We start from the raw sequence: 22102 nt of genomic DNA, 5'->3' as shown, positions 1-22102 counted from the left end.
ATTATTATTATTATTGTAGTTGTTGTTGTACTAGACTGTGCTATCCTTCCTCTGCAAAATAATAAAGAAAAAAAGGAGAGCAGACCATTCAGCCCATCAAGCTCTCTTGGTTACCTAGTCTGAGTTGTCCCAATATTTCATCACGATTCTCGATCACAACTGATTAAAGCTACATAAACGAAACGTTGTATTTAGATCCTCCATTTCTAGTTTTCTGCTCGTGAATGTAATCAACTGGCCATTATATTATATTATATTATATTATATTATATTATATTATATTATATTATATTATTAGGAGGGACGTTAAAAATCGTTTCCGCACTTTTTTTTAACTTCAAAAACAAATTACATCTCTTTTCTACATTGTCACTTTCGTTTGCGATGCAATTTTCCCAGCGTCATGCCAGCTTTTTAATGTCCGATTACTACTCCTCCGACCTTCACTGTTTCCAACGAAAATTTAAAAGTGGGGAAACATTTTGAACGTCCCTTGTATATTATATTATATTATATTATATTATATTATATTATATTATATTATATTATATTATATTATCCATTATCCAACCTACAGGGGTTCTGCTGGAGATTTCCCAGCCAACACAGGGCGCAAGGCAGGAAACAAACCCCCGGCAGGGCACCAGTCCAGCATAGCATATTATATTATATTATATTATATTATATTATATTATATTATATTATATTATATTATAGCCTGCTTGTACAGTTGAGGGTTGCGGCCTGAGGAAACTGAAAACCAAAGTATTTATTATTATTTTTCCTTCTATCATCAAGACAACTAATTTGGCTCTTTATAATTCTTTTAACACAATTATTATAATTAAACACATTCAAGTTGCATTTACTTTGAATTATTTTCGCCAATATAGTAAACATAAAATATCTTTATAACATTTATATGGTATTCGGTTAGACTGCACAAACTTGAGAATGAGATAAAAAAAAGTCGAGATAATTTTCGTAAATGAGTAGTAAGATATTCTAAAATGAATGACGAGCAGAGAAACTCATGCGTTACTAGCTTATTTATTGCCCTGCACACACTTCAGTTAAGATGTTGCTGTTATATTAAAGGTTCGAACGCAAGGTTAATGCTTTGTCATATTTAAGGCAAGCGGTTGATCAGCGGAGCACCAGGAGAAAAGTGAACGCTGTCGCCGGCCTTTTGCGCGCTGACCTGCACTCGCCGTGACTGCTGCGATGTCCGCGTATCCCGTAGAGAAGTCGCCAGTCTTCCTCTTGCTGCCCCTCGCAGACTCCACGTCCTCGGACATTTTCATGTTCCACCGATCTGACTGTGTCGATTTTCTTCTTTTTGACTCGTTCCTCTTCGTTTTTCGTGAGATGCCTGTTCCTAGATTTTAGGTGGCGGGACTGTGACATCACTTGAACCCAAAGGAATAAAAACACCAATCACGGCGACAGTGAGGTCATTCAGGTTTACTAAGAGAATGAAAGCTCGGTGATCCCGACCCTGCTGAAGGTAGTTTTGACTTACTGATGTTTGGGGCGGCACAGAGAGCACATCTACCAGAAAGAATTGTCTGAAGGAGAAAGAGGAGGAATGCACAAATATGTCATGTCTATTTTTGGAGCAAAGAGAATGTAGAAGTTAGACTAAAAATGTAAATTGGAAGAAGAATATATGAGATTGAACAGTGATCAAAGTTAGCCTGCAGATGAAATGAGTGTACATTTAAATATCTAGGATCAGTGGTAGCCTGAGACGGAAAACTAAATGCAGAGAAAACCTATAGAGTGCAGGGTGGATGGAACAATTGGAAGAAGGTATCAGGAGTATAATGTGATTGAAGAATTAAGGCGAAGGTTAAAGGTTAGATTTTTGAGGTAGCGGTAAGACCAGCAATGATGTATGGAGCTGAGGCATGGGTAGGAGAAGACGTTATAAGTGGCAGAAATGAGAATGTTGAGATAGGTGTGTGGAGTTACAAAGAAGGACAGAATAAGAGGAGAGATAATCACAAGTACAACAAAAATGGGAGAGATATCCAAAAAGGTACAGAAAAGTAGGTCGGAAAGATATGGACGTGTGTGAAGAGAGACAATAAATTATGGGCAAAACAGTGAAAGGAATGAAATACAGTAGAAGAGAAAGCAAGGGAGGCCAAAGCAGAGGCGAATGGATAAAATAAAAGAAGATTTGAAGGAAAGGGGTTTCACTGGCTAGGAGATGCAAAACCAAACTGTTTGTTGATCAAGCACATCAACCCCATTTTGAAGCTGGGAACGATGAAGAGGAAGAAGAAGCAGAAGGATGTCCGCACATTGCACAGCACATCCCCACACACATCTGTGTTCACTTCCTGAGCCAGTTTAGAGTCACATATTAACTCAAAATTCATAGCTTGGGACACTGGAGAAAATTACTATATCACCACATGGAGAAAGTCCACTGAATTACAAATGAACATGCAGGACCCACTAGACCAGATACTGAGCTGTGGTCCTTGGAACTGTTTGGGAGCAACATTAACCACCAAGCCACACAAATTACTTTCAACTCTTATCAGTCTTATGTAACCTCTAATAAAGACGGTCAACAAAAGGGCTACCAAAAAGTACCCGGAGCAACCAATGGAAACCGTTGCTTTTTGTGATCATCTGGCTTGCAAAAAAGACATTTTTGGGAGTGGCAGGTGTGGTAAATAGATATTAGTAAAGGTGCTGTAAGAATAAAATGTATAATTACGAATAGTTTAGTTCTCTATGCAATTACTTTGTTGTTTGTTTACAGAGTGAGGAAAATCAGACAGAAAACTTACAAGGTCAAAAGATACGTATGTACCTGTGTTGTGTTGTCTTATTTCATCATCAATTATCTTATTCCACAATTGACCGTACACACACTTGAGAAGAGTTCAGAGTGCAGAACCTCATATGTTTAGACTGTGGGGGTAAATCTCTTCACATACAATAAATGCATTTTGTCACCCCAGGGGACAATACTGCTTCTTTAAGTCTCCATGATTTATAAGAGTGATTTTAAATATCTGCAGTGGGCTGGCGCCCTGCCTGGGGTTTATTCCTGCTTTGTGCCCGGTGTTGGCTGGGATTGGCTCCAGCAGACCCCCATGACCCTGTATTAGGATATAGCTGGTTGGATAATGGATGGATGGATTTTAAATATGTACTTGTGCATTCCTCCATTTTATAATCTATATATTTGAGTTGGGCTGAACACAAGGCAGGAGCCAACCCTGAAAGAGATGGAAGTCTATGATTAGTAATAATAATAATAAAACACTTACCCAAACTCATTCTTATGGGACCAGTCTGAGCACAAATGCTACGTTTAACCTGAAGAAAATAAAAATCAGCACAGACACGGACTGTGCTTGGAAATACACTGTGCTCCTATAGAGCTATGGAGCAGCAGTGTTAATAATGTATCGCCAAGCTACTCTATGAAAATCAAAATGACTTTTCTGTAAAGTTTGTCTAATAAGTGATACTCCACCAAGGCTATCAAATTGTAAGTTTAGGAGATTCTTCAGGAATGGTTCTGGATTGGATAAAATACTGCCCATGTAGTAAAAGTGTAAATTAGAAGAGCTAATATAAATATAAAAGCACACATTTGTGCCTTTTTATACAATCAGGACAAAAATTTACAGAATTGACAAGTAAGCCTGGTGTGCAATGCTTTTGTGTCACAGTCCCATGGCTTTTGAGAACTGTGCTCAAATCTTAGCCCAGTCAATGTCCATGTGGACTGTGCAGATTGTCTTCATGTCTATGTTCATGTCTTTATGTGGGTTAGCTCTGCAGACTCCATATCTGCCCAAAGACACGCAGGTTAGTTGGAGTGGCCACTCTGGATTGACTTCCTGCCTTTCACTCAGTACTGCTGGAATTGGCTCCAGCACCCTGAGTCCCAGAACTGGGTTAATGTTATGTTTTGTTATACATTGGTGAGCACTGTATGAAAGTAACAATTACAAGTAGTTGAAATAACATTAAAAATGTGTAAACTAAGATTACTCTATGGGGGTTATGAACATTTACAAATGGCAGATGTAATATGATAGGCTCGGTCATGAACAGAATTCTCGTATAACGCACTGACTAGTAGCATTCCTGAGTACAGGTAATTTCCACGCTCCCATCTTGTATTCTTTGTGTCCTAACTTCTCAGTAAAGCATAAAATACTCTATGAAATTCTTGTATAGTGCACTTTACTCCATCACTCATCACCAAATCATTATTTTACAGTTACTTAAGTGGCTTATTTCCAATAAAATATTGGACATGCATAGGGTGAAACAATGGAGTATGGCGATAGCTGCAGCTCTCTGCTGCCTTCGTCACAGAAAGTGAACCGCATGTAACGAGAGTTCGTTCTTTTCTTAATTTTTATTGCCTTTCTCACCATTCTTAGTAAATAATACATGGGATTGGAAAGCTTCTACTTCACAGATACATCCTTTCTCTCTTCCTCTTTCCAATTCTCATGTAATTCATCCAGCCAACCTTTACCGGACCCCCTCAGTCCATTTTACAGTCGCAGATGCCTGAGGCAATCCCAGCAACCTCATAAGAAAAGCAGGCAATTTAAAAAATAACGTGAAGTAGCAATTTTGTGAATAACATTTGGCAGCTCTAGCAAGTCTCCATCTACTGCCCCAAACCAGATGCACTGGTTCATCCAAGGAAAGGAAATACCTCAGGCTTAAATGTTCTTAACTGCCTTCATTTTGAAAAGGAAAGTATTTGGTGGGGAAATGAACTACAGGCACCATGGGTGGTTTTTAGAAAGCAGTGGCCTGACAGGTCTTTTGTGAAGCTGAATCCCACTTGGAAGCCTCACCTTAATTCAGCAGAGGCGCTGGTGAGGACAGGTCAATGCAAACGCCATTGGACTGGAAGGAATGAATGAGGCAGTGGGTCTCCCTGAATTCTCGGTGTTATCCACCCGTGAGAAGCCGAGGCCCCTAAAAGTACTCACTTCTTTCACATACCTGTAATTAACACATACAGTGGGGCAGACAACATCCAGGCCGGGCTGGCTGCTGCTCCGAGATTGAGCACGGACTTGCCAGGTTCTAATTACTTTGTATGCTTTTCGTTCATTTTCTTTAATTTTCTGGTCAGGGTTATTTTAATCAAAGACATACTGAAATGTTGTTTTGACAACCTGAATCTGCCAAAAGTAATGGAAAGTAAATTAAAAAAAAGATTAAAACTTGCAAAGGGAATGTAATAGGATTGGCATTTAATGACCTGGTTAAACAACATAAGAAGAGAAAGCAAAACAAAGATGTGTGTCAGCTTTTTGGCTTTAATTTGACCCCCTTGCAGGCTGTTCATGGTAGTCTTCATATACAGTAGATGTATTTATTGTCCCATTTATTCCCAATTATGTAACATATAAATGTTTTGTGTGTTCAATGGAATTCAGATATTCTGCAAATTTTAACAAGACAATTCCAGCATTCTCTGAGTATGCCATTTAATCACTGGACAGAGCACAAATAAATGAAGATGAAATAATATAGTTGTTAAAGAAATGAATATGAAGATGTTTCACACGTTTACCTTATACTGATGCATAAAGATATGCTTAGACTATCAGTCTGTATTTTTTAAATGATCAGCGCATTAAGCAGCACACCCTTTTGAATGCTGCCATTCTTCTGAGTTGTGTGCTTTCCTTCTAGAGCCACTGCAACACAAAGGGACCATTTAATTCAGGGTTTGCTTCTTTGCTTAAGAAATTGGTTCTTTGGGCGTTGACTGGGTTCCTAATATGTGGAAACGACAGATATCTTTAATTTTTAGGCTGCCTAGCAGGATGCTAACAGATCCCGAAAACCTGAACTTAGAGTGTGTGATAGTTTGTAGCAAGAGTCACTTTAAGATCAGGAAATCATTGCGATTTTATAAATCTGTTACCATCAAGTCAAAGCTTTTTTTGTTTTTTTATTTATGGAGCATGTTTAAAGGTCTTTTCAGGAACATTTACTTATTTTGGCTGATGCCTTTATCCAAGGTGACGTACAACATTTAGGACACAACTGGTTCCATTTTTTCTTGTTTTTCCAATTGGAGTACATGCAGTTCCAGTCTCAGTAGCAGAATTTGAACCCACAACCTCAGGGCCTGAAGTCCAAAGCCTTAACCACTAAACCCCACCGCCTCCCTGGAACATTCATAAGGACAATTCGTTTGAGAACCAAAGATGGTTCTCTAGTGCAGGGGTCACCAACTCCGGTCCTGGAGGACCACCATGGCTGCAGGTTTTCATTCTAACCCTTTTCTTAATGAGTGACCTGTTTTTGCTTTTGAACTAATTCAAATTGACTTGCTCTTGAAGACTCAGATCCCTTAACTGTTTCTTTCTCCTTAATTAGCAGCCAAACAATAACGAGGTACAAAATGAGCCAAAACAACTGGTGTCCATCATACAGTACCTGAAAATAAAGAAAGATGAAAGATCTCAGGAATGTTGATCTGTTCAGGTCCCCAAAACATTTTAACAGGGGTCTCTTAGAAAGAGAAAATCAACAATTTCAGAAATGTCTCCTAATGCACCACAAGAGCAGCAACAAACCACAGAATTAAAGAACGGGTTTTATTAACGACAAGAATCGTTACCTCGTTGAAGTGAAATTGGTTGGAGTTTGAGGCCCTGACTTAGTTGGTCTTCTGTTGGCTCACTCACCTTTTATTTCTGTTTGGGTGCCATTTAAGGAAAGAAATGAAGCAATTCAGAGGAACGATGAAGTAATTCAGGGGAACAAATCTTAAAAAAGCAATTTGATTAAAATGAATTCAAAAGAAGTTAATTAGCAGCACAAACAGGGCACTCATTAAAAAAAAGGGTTAGAATGAAAACCTGCAGCCATGGTGGATCCTCCAGAACTGGGGCTGGCAACCCCTGCTCTAGTGGCATCGCCTTAAAGGACCACTATGGCACCTTTAGTTTTAAGAGTGTAGACTGACAGTTATTGGTGAATGGGCTGTGAATCTTTAAAGGAGATGGACCTTCTACCAAGGACTCCTTCTTGCACTGTGTTTTTTGCCTAATTAACTTCTCACTAGACCCGATTGAATTTAATTATGGAAAGAAGTAATGGAATAAATGGGTGGATTACTTATATTTAAAACAGTAAAATGCTATTAGTCATTTGATTTGAACTTCTATAAACCTTTTTTTAATCATCTGCAAGAATTTTTAGTTCCTGATTGACTTTAAAGGAGAAAGAAATGTCAAATCTGCCTACACTCTTAGAAATGCTGGTTCTTTAATGGCACTTTATGGTACTTCACTGGGTTGTGTGGTTCGTAGTAATCCCATTACTTGATGAAGCACCGTGTCATTCAGGGAAGGGTTCTTTGCATATGAAGTTGGTTCTTTGTGCTTTGAAAAACTACCTAATATGTCAAAAAAGAAAACCCTGAAACCTTGAATGTATGGTAGGCTTCTTACAGCAGGACATTAACAAATTAAGAAAACCTGAACTGTGTTACTGTATGCTGCAAGAGTCCGTTTAAAATCAGAACCCACTGGTATTACACAAATATGTCATCATCTGTTCATGGATAATTAATGTATTGGAGTCTTTTACAGATCTAACTAAATAAAAGTTTTTTCCTCTGGAACCTTCATGTTGGATTGGTCTTTTGTGAACCATTATGGTATCACTCAAAAGAAGCACAATGGCACCTTTATGTTTAAGAGTGTACACTGTGTAGTTTAATATAAGACACTCAAATGTCAGTTTTAGCAGTGTTAGTTGGCTTAAAACCTTTAATAATTCTGTATTTTCAAAAGTTATTTTTTACAGATAAACTTCTGTTTTATTTAATCAGTTAATCTATGATGATGTTGGCTAGATCAGCCGTTTTCAGCCTTTTCGACTTGTTCACCATCTGAAGACTGAAATGGACCAGGAAGATGAAAAATAAAATACAGTTATTTACTCTGTATTATGATTTGTCTAACCAGAGCCTTAAGCAGACACACATACTGTAAGTGCCAATACTCTCTTACAGAGCAGAGATCTTACAGTCCAGACTTAACGGAGAGCCGGGTTCCCTCAGGGAGTTCCAAGAATCATGGTTTCCTAACATTAGATTAGTGGTACTGGTCCTCCTTCAAGGTTCAAGCATCCAGATTTACTAATATGAAATCGGAGCCCAGGGTATGGGGGTTTTGTGAATGTTTATGATTTGGTTGGAGTGCATGGGTGGTGGTGGTCTCCCTTGGAGTTTTGAGCATCAACACACAATATGATGTACATTTTCATTGGAAATGTTACCCAAAAAGTGTTCACATTGGATAAAAAAATATGACCTGGCAATCCAATGTTCCAACTGGAAAAACAAAACAAGGTAAACAATTGAACACTCAAACATAAAGGTGCTAGAATGGTTCTTCAGAGCAGTGCCACAGAGGAACCATTTTTGGTTTGCATAAGTTCCTTTCATATAAGGTTCCAAAAAGAGCCTTAATTGATTTAAATCTGCAACAGGGTCCATACAGTAAATAACCCTAAATAGATAGTAACAGACTTGTGAAATACCAAAGGCTTGTGATTTTAGAAAGACTCCCATTGCATATAATCATCCAGGCCCTAAATTCAGGTGTTCTTAATCTGTTTGTGTCCTGCTAGGTAGCCCACCAAAGTAAAGATTTGTGTTTCTACATATTAGGAAGATTTTTTAGAGCACAAAGAACCAACTTCATATGCAAAGAACCCTTCCTAAAATAACACGGTGCTTTCTCAAGCAATGGCTCCATATAAGGAACCACACATCCCAGCAAAGAACCAAAAAGTGCCATTAAAGAACCAGGATTTTTAAAAGTGTACCTCAAATGTTCTGAGTCAACTCTGATAAATGTGTCAGCCAAATAAGTTAATATACCTTAGTTTTATAATTAAAGTATTTTTTTCCATTATGTAATATAAATAATTTTCCTATTACAAAATATTGAACTTCAAAATTAATTATGGAAAATTTCTTACTCAAACAAAAGACAAATTCTGTTCTAAAGTAATTAACGTGTTGCTTTGAAAATTAAAGACAGTATTATTCTTAAAGCACAAGATATATTAAAATATTTTGCCAAATGTTTAGTTATTGATGAAATTCTAGATTAGAGTATACTGAAGAAATTCTACTGATGGTCCATGGTTTTATTGTTTTTTGATTGTGCTATCTATCTATCTATCTATCTATCTATCTATCTATCTATCTATCTATCTATCTATCTTATAGTGCCTTTCTTTATCTATCTATCTATCTATCTATCTATCTATCTATCTATCTATCTATCTATTTTATAGTGCCTTTCTTATCTATCTATCAATTTATATATCTATTATATAGTGTTTTATCTATCTATCTATCATATAGTGTCTTTCCTATCTATCTATTGTTACTGGACCATGAGTTTAAGTTTTACACGGGTTTTCCTGTCCTTAGTGTGTGTGTGTGTGTGTGTGTGTGTGTGTGTGTGTGCGCCCTGCGGTGGGCTGGTCCCCTGCCCGGGGTTTGGTTCCTGCCTTGCGCCCTGTGTTGGCTGGGATTGGCTCCAGCAGACCCCCGTTACCCTGTAGTTAGAATATAGCGGGTTGGATAATGGATGAATGGATAATCTCAACTAAAATGAAGCGATTAAGTATGTAACGTCCATTTTCATACGTTTGAGTAAGTGCTTAAAGTGTTTAAAAACAAAAATTGCTCAGAAGGTTAAACAAAATATATATTATGTCCAATTCCAGAAACAAAAGCATCCCCCCTTGGACATTCGATACAATGAAAATCTCAAAAGTGGTACCATCTGATCACCAGCCAACAGACGTTCCACAATGCAGCTAGAGGCATACCAGTCCAAAATAATTTAATTTTTGTTAAGAACGTCACCTAATCTTCTTGCCCTGTGCAGTTTCATTCTTATATTGCCAAAGAATGAGTGATAAAATAAAATATCTTACCAAAAGCATAAGTAGCAGATCTGCATTTTTTAGGTATTTAAATGTTCAGCTCCCTTATCCATCAATAGTCAGCTTTGATTCCTATTCCTTTGGGTTGCTGTTACTGTTTTTACATAGTATTAATGCATCGTTTCTTTCATTTTTCTAATATGTGTTTATCTATGCGACAATTCTTTTTCCGTTAGTTTATTATCTCACATTGCTGCACCATCGTGACAATCGTGTTTATGTTGTGTCGGTTGCTCTTTAATCTGCGCACATACACAGTTTAGTTTATTTTGGTTAGCGTACATACAGGAGCCGACAAAGAAAACAAGTTGGAAACAATTGGTGAATGAACACATGTAGAGATGAGGGCAATTAAGACAAACACGGCTAATTGGTACTTAGAGAAATCCAAATTGTGTCTGCCAGAGACTTTAGGCCAGGATCAATAAGATTAATTGAATTGCAAAAACTGGAGACCGCAGGCGTGTCGTGGAGGGCCGATGCCGGGCGTACCGACTCAGCAAACGCCTCGAGGTAAGTTAAACAAGGGCAGAAGATCAGCGGGGACCGGCCTGAATAGACAGCGTCACGTCTCGCAGTCAATTTTCCAATGGATTTACTCCTTGAAACAAGATTGTTTATGGATTGACACTTGAAGTTTGAGGTAGCCTGTCAGTAATCGCAGCAGCTGTGAGAAGGTGTGTGAATATGACAAGCTTAAGACCGCGCCGGGTCCTAGCCTGGACTCTCGCAACAAGCGTCAGGTTAATATGCATTTCTTCCCATATTTCCTTACAACTTTTCACTAAAACGGACAGCATATACATTTTAAAGTTGAACTGACATTTCTGGACAATTTTCACATACCGTTTCTTGATTCGCATATTCTAGTCTACAACCGGGTGCTACTCAGATAACGAGACGTGTGTGAAGGAAAAGTTAGTAAATAGTTTCTTAACAAATAGAGTAAACGTGTTAATAAATATTCAGTCTCCTTGGATCAGACATATAACAGAAATGTAATGCCAAGTCGCATGCAAACAGCTCTATAAATATGATATACTGTATATCAATATTAAGAAAAGGTGGTATTGAATAAAATTATTTTAAATGATTTGTTTGAAAACTAGTAAGCAAAGTGGAATTTCCATCCACAGTTACTTGCTGACCACCCCAGCTACGACTAAAAGAATCAGGTTCTGAAAGTCCACTAATTTATTGAATGAATTTTCTCCATAATACGGTCATATTCACACCAAACAGGCTCTGTGCCGAACGCAGTCTTTGGTCTTAAAAAAAGACACTTGTTCAAAGAAAAGTGAGGGATATGAGGCCTTGTAAACTAAAAATAACAGGCAATACAGAAATCGAATTCGTATCAATTTACAGATGTTGAGCCATATGTCGTAGCAGTTAGATAAAATTTTCCGGCTCCTCGTCTTCTTTATGAAGTTTGCACGAATTCTTAACAGGTTAGGCAACAGATCGGCAGATGGAGTATCTATCTATCTATCTATCTTGCAAGCCGAATTAACATTTATATATATATCTCAAAATGAATTTTAGATAAATAGATAAAAACATTAGATTAGACTAGATAAAATATTTATTATACTTCTAAACAGCTATGTCTTTAAAGACGCTAAGTGCTCGGTTGATTTATGTTTAAAAATGGACGATTCAATTAATCTACATATTTCATTTGCAATTAGACAGATAGATAGATGGCAAGCCGAATTAACATTTAGAGATAACTCAAAATGAATTTAAGATATCTGGAAATTCATTTTAGATATCTCAAAATGAATTACAAATATCTAAAAATGCATCTATTTTAAGATGTATAAAAAGCATTTTATGATATCTTAAATAGATTTCAAGATATCTTGAAATGATATGCTGTACGTTTTGAAATATCTGAAATGCATTTTAAGATATCTTTTAAATGCAATTCGAGATATCTCGAAATAGGTTCCTGTGCGTTTTGACATCTTAAAATAGACAGGAAGTCCCATTGAAAGAATAGGAAATTTTACAGGAAGTGATTTCGAGATATCTCAAAATGAATTTGAGATATCTTAAAATGAGTGGGAAGTTATTTTAGGATATCTCGAAATATAATTAAGATATCTCAAAAAGCATTTGAGATATCTAAAATATATTTTTAGATATCTAAAATTAATTTCATGATATCTTAAAATGGGTCTCTGCTATGGCAGGCCGAATTAGCCGAATTAACATTTAGAGATATCTCAAAATAAATTTATTTCGAGATATCTCTAGCCGAATTAACATGCCGAATTAACATTTAGAGATATCTCAAAATAAATTTATAATAATAATAATAATAATAATAATAATAATACATTTTATTTATATAGCGCCTTTCCCATGCTCAAGGCACTTACAGAATATAAGAAAGATCGGCAGGGTATACAGTATATAGCATTGTACAAAACAAATAAATAAATAAGAAGATTAAGTCAGTAAATTCAGAGAAAGCCTAACAGACAACAGAATTGATGGTCTGCACACACACACACACAGGTTACATGAGCATCTTGACAGAGAGGTAAACTGAGAGAAGGGAATGAAGTCAAGTAGAGCTAAAAGCCTTCCTGAACAGATGAGTTTTAGTTGTTTTTAAAAGAATTCATGGAGTCAGCTGACCTGATTAATTTCGGTAGGTCATTCCAGAGTCTGGGCTATACAGCTGAAGGCCCTGTCACCCATGGAGTGTAGATTAGTGTGGGGCACAACAAGATTGCCAGAATCAGAGGACCTTAGTGGGCGGGCAGGCACATAGTGATGGAGAAGGTCACTGATAGTAGTTTGGCGAGGTTATTTAAGGCTTTGTAGGTTATTAGTAGGATTTTATATTCGATTCTGTAAGACACAGGGAGCCAGTGAAGACGGAGCAGGATGGGTGTGATGTGCTCGCTGCTGCTGGTTCGAGTAAGGACTCTTGCAGCTGAGTTTTGAATAAGCTGGAGCTGTGATATAAGATTAGAAGGGCACCTGCCAGCAGCGAGTTACAATAATCTATGCGGGATGTGATAAAAGCATGGACAAGTTTCTCAGCATTAGAAAAGGAAGGAAGGAGCGAACACGGATATGTTACGGAGGTGAAAGTAAGAAAGTTTCTTAATGTGATTTATGTGGTGGAGTAAGAAAGGGAGGAATCAAAATGACACCAAGATTCTTTGCAGTAGAGGCAGGTCTGATGAGATCACCACCAAGATGGACTGGGAAGGAGCTCATTTTATTAAGTTGCATTTTAGTCCCAATTTGCAGGAGTTCAGTTTTGTTGCAGTTTAATTTTAAAGAGTTCTGCTCCATCCAGGTTTTAATTTCACTAAGGCAGGTTGTGAGCTGAGAAAGCTCTGATGAAGTTCCACTTTTAACATTGAAGTAGAGTTGAGTATCATCTGCATTAAAATGATAGCCCAGTCCATGGCTACGAATAATATGGCCAAGGGGAAGCATATAAATACAGAAGAGAAGAGGGCCAGGACAGAGCCCTGAGGAACTCCTTGTGTGACTGGCGCGAGCTGGATCTGTTGCCAAGACTAACAAACTCTTGCCTATCAGTCAGATAGGACTTGAACCACTGGAGGGCAGTGCCAGAGATACCCAGCATGTTCTCCATTCTGACAGTAGAATGTCATGTCTGACAGTGTCAAATGCTGCACTGAGGTCTAACAGAATTAATATGCTGGTTTGTCCAGAGTCTGCTGCCATAAGCAATCATTGGTTACCCGTAGCAGAGCAGTTTCACAGCTGTGCTGCACCCTGAAACCAGACTGAAAGGGTTCCATCAAATTATTAGAGTTAAGTAATTGGTGAGCTGGGAAGCTACAACACGCTCAAGAGCTTTTGACAGGAAAGGTAAGTGGGAAATAGGCGGAAATTGTTAAGATTGTCAGCATCAAGACCAGACTTTTTAACATTGGGGTTACAGAAGCGATTTTAAAAGTGAGCGCACAGAGCCAGTGTCAAGGGATGAGTTTATTATTGTTGTAACAGTCGGGATTATGGCATGAAGGCAGGATTTAAGTAGTGTGCTGGGGATGGGGTCCAGTATACAAGTAGTTGGCCTCATCTTACAAAGCAGGTCATTAACAAAGCAGATGTGACTGGTGAGAACTTAGAGAAGGAGCTGGATGGAGTGGGAAAACAGGGAGAGATATAAACAGATGATGTATTTATGTTAGTTGAATTATTTAGATCTTTAATTTTGTTACGGAAAAGTGGAGGAAATCCTCACAGACTTCAGTAGAAGAGGTAGTTGGGCCAGATGCAGGTTGAGTAGTTTATTAACTACAGAAAACAAAACCCTTGGGTTATCGTGGCCACTTTCTATTATTCTGCCATAGTGGGTGTTCTTAGCAGCAGTTAGTGCTTCTCTGTAAGCTCTTTGGTGGTCAGAGAAAGCCTGGATGTGCACAGTGAGGCCAGTCTTACGTGACATTCTCTCAAGGCGTCGCCAGCTGCTTTCATAGATCGCAATTCTGAGTTATACCAAGGAGCTGAACGCTTAAAGGAAACCTCCTTATGTTTTAAAGGAGCTGTTTTATCTAATGCTGAATGAAGGGCTGAGTTATAGTGGTCAACAAGACTATCTAGTGTTGACGGAATAGGTGCAGACAGTAAAAGATCAGAAATGGATCCAGAAAGGATAGAGGGACAGATATTTTTAAGGTTTCTGTAAGAAATTTGTCGTTTACAGGTAAGAGGAGGTAAAGGCAGTGAGACAGTAAAAATACTGCTTTATGGTCAGAGAGTCCCAAATCAGTGCTGTAAATATTGGCAACAGATAGTCCAGAAGTGCAGATCAGATCCAATATATGACCACCAGAGTGGGTGGGAAAATCAACATGTTGTGTCAAGTCAAAACAGTCCAGTAAGGATAGGAATTCATTTCTCAGTTTAGATGTAGTAATGTCAATATGGATGTTGAAATCACCAAGAAGGATAATTCTCTGAGAGTAAGAGCTTAGGTGGGTTAAAAGTTCAATCAGATCAGATAAGAAGGATGCATTGTATTTTGGGGGACGATAAAGAACAATGAGTGAGACAGGACCTGTTTCCGTTATTAGTTTAAGAGCCAGGCACTCAAAAGACAGTGGACAGTCAATTGGGATTCGTTTGATATTTAAGTCTGCTCTGATAATTACCGCTAGCCCACCTCCTTGTCTAGAGCTGCGAGGTTCTGTATGGAAAGTGAAACCAGGTGGATTTCAGCTGGTTAGTGCATCATCTACTGGCCAGTGATATTATAATGTTTTTACGATTGAACTTTTCTTGTGTTACAGTAAATGTCATGTTGAGTTCTATACTATGGAAAGCGAATTAACATTTAGAGATATCTCAAAATAAATTTATTTCGAGATATCTCTAGCCGAATTAACATTTAGAGATATCTCAAAATAAATTTATTTCGAGATATCTCTAGCCGAATTAACATTTAGAGATATCTCAAAATAAATTTATTTCGAGATATCTCTAAATGTTAATTCGGCTTGCCATAGTATAGAACTCAACATGACATTTACTGTAACACAAGAAAAAGTTCAATCGTAAAAACATTATAATATCACTGGCCAGTAGATGGCGCACTAACCAGCGGAAGTCGGATCGCTATGTAATAAAAAGATAACCTATTCTGCTTGCAATGTGCAGTTCGTGCAATGTAAAAAAAAAATAAAATAAAGATGGTGAAAACCAAAATGAAAGTAGTGTTAAGGCTTATCTTATCTAGCAGTTTTGAAAGTTCACGCTTGACGCTGCGTTGCACCGCTCATCCCTGACGCTGTAGCTATTGATGAAAGCGCAGGCGCGGAATCCTGCGCTAGTAAACCCTGCTCTAGCATTTACTTGCTTGGATTAATTTTTGAAAGGAGTTAAATGCGGAATGATTGTTAGCATAGAATGTACATCATAATGAAGAAAAAATGATCTGAATGTGTAATTAAACTGTAATATGATATTGTAAGGAGAACCGAAATTGAATGACCGAGACATACACCGGATGAAAGATAAGCCCAATAAACGAGTGCTTTCATTCCTAAACAAATCGTTCACAGCAGCCTTCCCGCAGAATCAGACTCGCATAGGCCCTGTAAAAGTAACAGTCACTTCACTAGGCAGGCTATTCCACTCTCGCCGTGCTTCCGATGGCCGTGCAGCGTCTCGTGCCGTGTCTCTTTTCCCTGTTGCTCCGTTGTCATCTAAAAGTCTAGATTTATGTCACCGGGAGTCCCCACCTACCTTCACGAGCCTTCTCAGACTTCAAAAGTATAACGGGAAAGTTCCAGGTGTGAATACCGTGCTGGCAATCACCTGTCCAGAATCAGTCCATCTCTAGAGTGACCATGCCGGTCATTATGATACGTAATTTATTAGTTGCTTTTTTGGTGAGCTGTATTAATCGTCGAGGGGAGATTCTTTTCACATGAGCTCTGGAGATCAGAGCGCAGGGTTTTCTTACGTTGGAACCATTTCTTTTTTCTTTTCTAAGCAAAGACAAACTTTCAAATAAAAATCAATAGTATATTGTCTGCTATTTTTAAAATAAAATGTAAAGTGTTCTGTGTTAAAAAATGCATTTTATTACTCTGCAATATAAAATAGTTAAGGTAGCACAGCAACAATACTTTAATCGAGACTTGTTTCAATGTCATTAAATGGTGTCTGCTCAGACACCTTAAAGTGGGTTGTGAATGTTCAATGACTCCATGTTTGTACTTTTAGGCCTAATCCGAAATTGTCCCTTGTGTGTGCTTGGTGTGTGGGTGTGTGTGTGAATGAATTTACAGCCCTGACGCCAAGTATTGGCTCATTACTGAACATAACAGTAAACAATACATTAACATATGTAAAAAATAAAGAACATTCTATGCGGCTGTTACAGCTGAAAAATAATTTTTCATGATGGCATTCAGTCTGTCTCCATCCTCTTTTCCACAACAGCTTCTATCTTGTCCAGAGTTAAAGAGAGCGGGGTTTCTTGATAAGTTTGTTCATTGTCTATCTTTAGACTTCAAGTTGCTTCCCCAGTAGACTGTGGAGTTGAACACCAACCTGGCTACTACCGCCTAGGTGGTAGAACATGTCCAGCAGCTTGCCACACACATCAAAAGACCTGAGTCTCCTTTACAAGTTCAGTCTGCTCTGGCCCTTCTGGTTCAGTGCCACTTTGTTGTCATACCAGTCCAGTTTGTTGTTTATATGGACCCCTAGGTACTTGTAGCTCTGCACCACTTCTGTGCCTTTCCCCTGAATAGTGACTGGTCTCAGAGCCCCTTTGGCATGCCTGAAGTCCACCACCAGCTTTTTTGTCTTGCTGATGCTGGGTTGCAGGTGGTTGTTCCTGTGCTTGACTCGTCTCCATTTTTAATGCAGCCAATGATAGATAGATACATAGATACTTTATTAATCCCAAGGGGAAATTCATTGAGGATTCATCTGAAAATATCTGTTGATGGGCAAGTTGTTGTACTGGAGGTCTGTTATGTAGTGGGGTAAACAGGGAGGGAAACAGGACAGTTCCCTGAGGTGCTCCAGTATTACACAGCACCGTTTCTGGCACACAAGGCCCTCTGAGTCATAATGGCTGTCTGTTGGTCAGCTAGTCCATGATCCAGCAGATTGTGAGGACAATATGAAAAATCTTTCTAATTTCAAAACAGGCACAAGTGCTGCTTTATAAAATGAAGTTCATCAATCTCCAAGTTACCCCCAATTGTGATTAACCTTTGAAAATATTAATTCAGCTTACATGCCTTTTTATGCAGGATAATCATTTAAAGGATCAAGAAGCATTTTGCAGTATATATACACTTTTACTTGATTACATTTTGTCATCAATTTTATGTTTTTGTTCAGTCGAACGTTGTATTATTTGTATTTAACCCTGAACTGAAGTTATCATCACCCCTATGATGTACCATTTACTTCCATTGCTATGGCATCACAAGTGACCTCCTTTCGTAGAAAGGCATGATCTGGCCAAGAGTGGGCAAAGTGAATTTGGTTTCTGTGCTCCTGGGAGCAATACAAAACCGCACAGATAATCTGGGGAAAGCCAAATGGTCCACAAGCTTATTTTAGAATTCTACTAACGGTTTATTGCAATGTCCTTTAGAAGAATCATGTTAATCTGATCTTTTGATATTTAAGATACTACAGAATGTTGATTTTTCACTGAGTTATAGAAGGTGGATGAGAATTTCCCCGTTTCTCTTTGTGCAAGTAGTGTGGTGTAGGATATTGCAGAAGTTGTTTGAATATATATATAAATACATATAATTACTTATTTGTGCTGGATACATCTTGGAATACGTACAAATCGGTTTATGACCAAAAAGTTCGCCAAACTTTTGCATCTGTTCTCGACCACAGACTCGGTATACAAACAAGCCAGTTTCCCTTTCAGTTTGTGCGCACTGATGATTTCCACACGTGTTTAGTCTCTCCCTGTGCAGCGAACAAAAGAGATATATAGAGAGAGAGAGAGAGACACACACACACGAGAGAGAGAAACACAGACACACACACACATACGAGAGAGAGAAACACAGACACACACACACATGCGCGCGTGCGAGAGAGAGAGACACACACACAAGAGAGAGAAACACAGACACACACACAACGAGAGAGAGAAACACAGACACACACACATGCGGGCAGCAGAGAGAGAGAGAGACACACACACACATGCGCGCGCGCGCGAGAGAGAGAGAGACACACACACAGAAACCTGCACGAGAGAGAGAGACACACACACACACGAGAGAGAGAGAAACACAGACACACACACACACGAGAGAGAAACACACAGACACACACACACACACACACATGCGGAGAGAGAGAGACACACACACACATGCTGGAGAGAGAGAGAGACAGCTGGCCGCCTAAGGCTGAGAAGGCAGTTAAAGAAGGCTCCAGTCTTGTTTTTAAAGAGACAGATCCGAGCATTGTTTTAACCTTGTTGTATTTAATAAAGACTTTTTTTCTATTGGATTTTAACCTCCACTTCACTTCTGTTTACAGCGATGGTTCATAGCATTCATTGTTGCAATGTTACTTTTCTTGGTGGTTTATTAAATTATGTATGTGCTTAAAACTCATTTAAAAAAAGTGTTTTTAGCGAGCGGTTCGTAGCGCTACAGCGCAAACTCTTGCAGTGTTAGTTTTCTCTGTTGTTCAAGGTTTTCTCAGCGTTATTCAAGCTAATAGTCAGCACTATTACACTGTGCATTCTATGGTATAATCTATATTTGTGCTTAAAAATCTTTAAAAAAAATATATTTACATACAGTTCATACGATCTGGAATGGATTAATTGTATTTACATACAGTCCTATGGGGGAAATTACTTTGGTTCACGACCAAATCGGTTTACAACCAGAGTTTTGGAATGAATTATGGTCGTGAACCGAGGTTCCACTGTACTTCTTTTTAATGAAGCTCAATGCTCTTTATGCTCTGGTTACAATGAAGAGTTGGAGCCTTCAGGGCCAAGTCAGGAGTGACATCATTGGGCTTCATCCTCTGTTTTGCAGATGAAAAGAGAGAGGTTGCTACCGGTCTCATTTCTTCCAACGTTGTTGTCTGTGTCCTTACCTTCATCAGTGCCAGTCAACCCATTACGTGACAGAAAGTGTTTTCCCACCACAGGAGCCAATGAATTTCTCAGCATTGTAGGCCCTGGGCCACTTGTGGTCCTTGCTTATTTCATGTTTTGCAATACCAGCACACAAGAGGAACAGTAGCCTTTAGGCAAAATATGTAATATGCAAAGAAGAGTGATGTGGTGCAAAGTGAGTTGCATTCAGGAGTTCATGAGGAGATTATTGTTTTGTATGATGCACCAGGGAGGTTGTGTGAGAGTGAACTCTCCAAAGTCCAAACTACTAAAACATTTATAAGATGGCGCCAATGTTTGTGGTGAAGCAATCAGCACAATTCATTACCCGTGCCCCACCCATGATAGTTCCTGGTTTAGTTAAAAAATTGATCAGGAGCTACAAATGGTCTGAATTCCTGTGGTAGGAATGCTACAAAATGTCCTACACTTCTAAAAAGTCCATGGTTCCTGATAAAAGGTCCTGTGGTGGGAAAGTGCCTGTAGACGGCTGTCTTGGGTGCCATCTCCTCAGGGTCGGCAGTTTAACAACACAATTTCTCTTTGTCTCACACAGTGTGTGCTGTACTCTACCTGCTCCTTGCTTCCATAAAAACACACACCTTCATTAACCAAGACTTACAAAAAAAACCTATTGTTCTTGGTTTTTCAAAGAAACATTCCTACCGCTAGATTGATAGATTCAGGTTCCTTTAACTCCATTACTAATAATCTCCGACTGAGATAATCTGACCACCATTAATCCCAGAGTTTACTCATCTCCAGTGATCTGCAGGTAGTGACAAAGGGTGGTTGTTGGAGAGACAAAAAGGGGCTGTTGGAATATGATGAAAAAAGTGAAGTTTCGAGTTTAATACTGATAGCATTATAGATTAAAATTCTAGTGATAGTGAAGCACACAAAGTTGATGATATTGCATAAATGGTAAACTCTGACACCACTTCTGAATGAGTCACATTTTTTCAAACGGACTGTTGTTAAAGAGAGCTGCAGATTTCAGTACTCAAAACACCCAAATCAAGAAATCTGCCCAACAACACCAGTAGATGCACAGACGAGGCCACACAACATCCACCTTCTGACTGCACGTCTACTCAAATAACTAAAGAAATATAGTGTTAACATTTTAAGTGCCATGAAAGACAATTGAGTATATTGCCTGGATGGGAAGATTATTTCTTGCCCAGCCGGAGATATATAAAGAGGCCATCAGCAGTTCCATCCTTCATACAACAGGTGGCAGTGGTCCTCCCAGTCTGGACACCCGAGGGGTACGTGGGATTCGGAGTCCAGAAATACAGCCCTGTCAGTGTTCCTGGGTGCCCTTAGAGGGTACATTGTATGTGTGTGTGTGTATATATATATATATATATATATATATATATATATATATTGTGACAGAGAGGGGGCGCTATTGCTCCCTTGAACCCCTGTCCATGACTCCAGACACCAGGTAATATTCCAACAATTGACTTTATTTATTCGCCACAGTGCACAAAGCACCCTCTCCTCCAATATACTCATTAAACAATACCAATACACAATAATAATCAATCCTCAACTTCCAGACGCGTTGCCACCCTTCCACCCAGCTCAGCTCTCCGTCTGGGAGCTCCCACAATCCTTTTAAAAACCAATATCCGGAAGCTTTCCAATCCCCAGTCCATGTGACTCTCAATCACTTCCGGGTCAGGTAAAAAGTCCTTTTCTTCACCCCGAAAGCACGTCATTCCCTTTGTCCATGTGTGCTTCCAGGGTGTAGTGGAAAATATCCGTTGTTTCAGTGTCCCCTAGTGGCTCCCATGGCGTCCAGCAGGGCTGCATATAAAAACTACAATGTCCATGATGCCCTGCTGGTCTTCTGGGGACCTCCATACTGCAATGAGGGCTCCACCTGGCCAGGATAAACGGCCGCCATACACTTGCGTATATATATATATACTGTTGACCTGCATATTTCTCAATTTACCCCTTAACAGGGATGACTGGATGGTATTAAAGGTGCTAGAGAAATCAAAAAACATCATCCTCACAGTGCTACCAGCTTTGTCCAGGTGAGAATAAGCCTGGTGGAGCAGACGGATAATTGCATCCTCCACTTCAATCTTTGTCTGACAGGCAAACTGAAATAGATCCAGGTGACCTTCCACAAGGGGACTCCTATAGTCCAGGACCAGCTTCTCAGTGAAGATGCATCACCTCAAATATTACACTCAAAAGCCATCTTCATTTATAAGACAAACTTTCAACTCCAGAGTACACATACAGAAAAAGAATGTGATAACCTACCTGATAATATGAGTGTAAGATGAAATAAAAGGCAAGCAAACTATTTTTTTATATGTTTTCTTATGTTAAGGAGTGTAACAATGATAAAAGTACAATGGTTTCCTTTACATTTTTACAGATAGGACAGCTGGGCATTTCCATTGCTGTACCTTTGCCAATTGTGTGACTCTTTTCCTTATA

The 22102-nt window shown here is 38.8% G+C and overlaps 1 protein-coding gene across 1 annotated transcript in view; it reads right to left on the bottom strand.

The window, feature by feature from the left end:
• Positions 1–16291, bottom strand: part of prop1 (PROP paired-like homeobox 1) — a 35817-nt gene extending 19526 nt beyond the window's left edge. Inside the window, exon 1 of the mRNA XM_039738671.1 lies at positions 16246–16291. The gene's annotated coding sequence lies outside the window, so the exon portion shown is untranslated. The remainder of the gene's footprint in view (positions 1–16245) is intronic.
• Between the last annotated feature and the right edge of the window lie 5811 nt (positions 16292–22102).

The sequence above is a fragment of the Polypterus senegalus genome, chromosome 16 (assembly GCF_016835505.1).
Source record: "Polypterus senegalus isolate Bchr_013 chromosome 16, ASM1683550v1, whole genome shotgun sequence".
Lineage (NCBI taxonomy): Eukaryota > Metazoa > Chordata > Cladistia > Polypteriformes > Polypteridae > Polypterus > Polypterus senegalus.
Note: the sequence above shows the minus strand (reverse complement) of the source record. Positions and strands in the feature narration are given on the sequence as shown.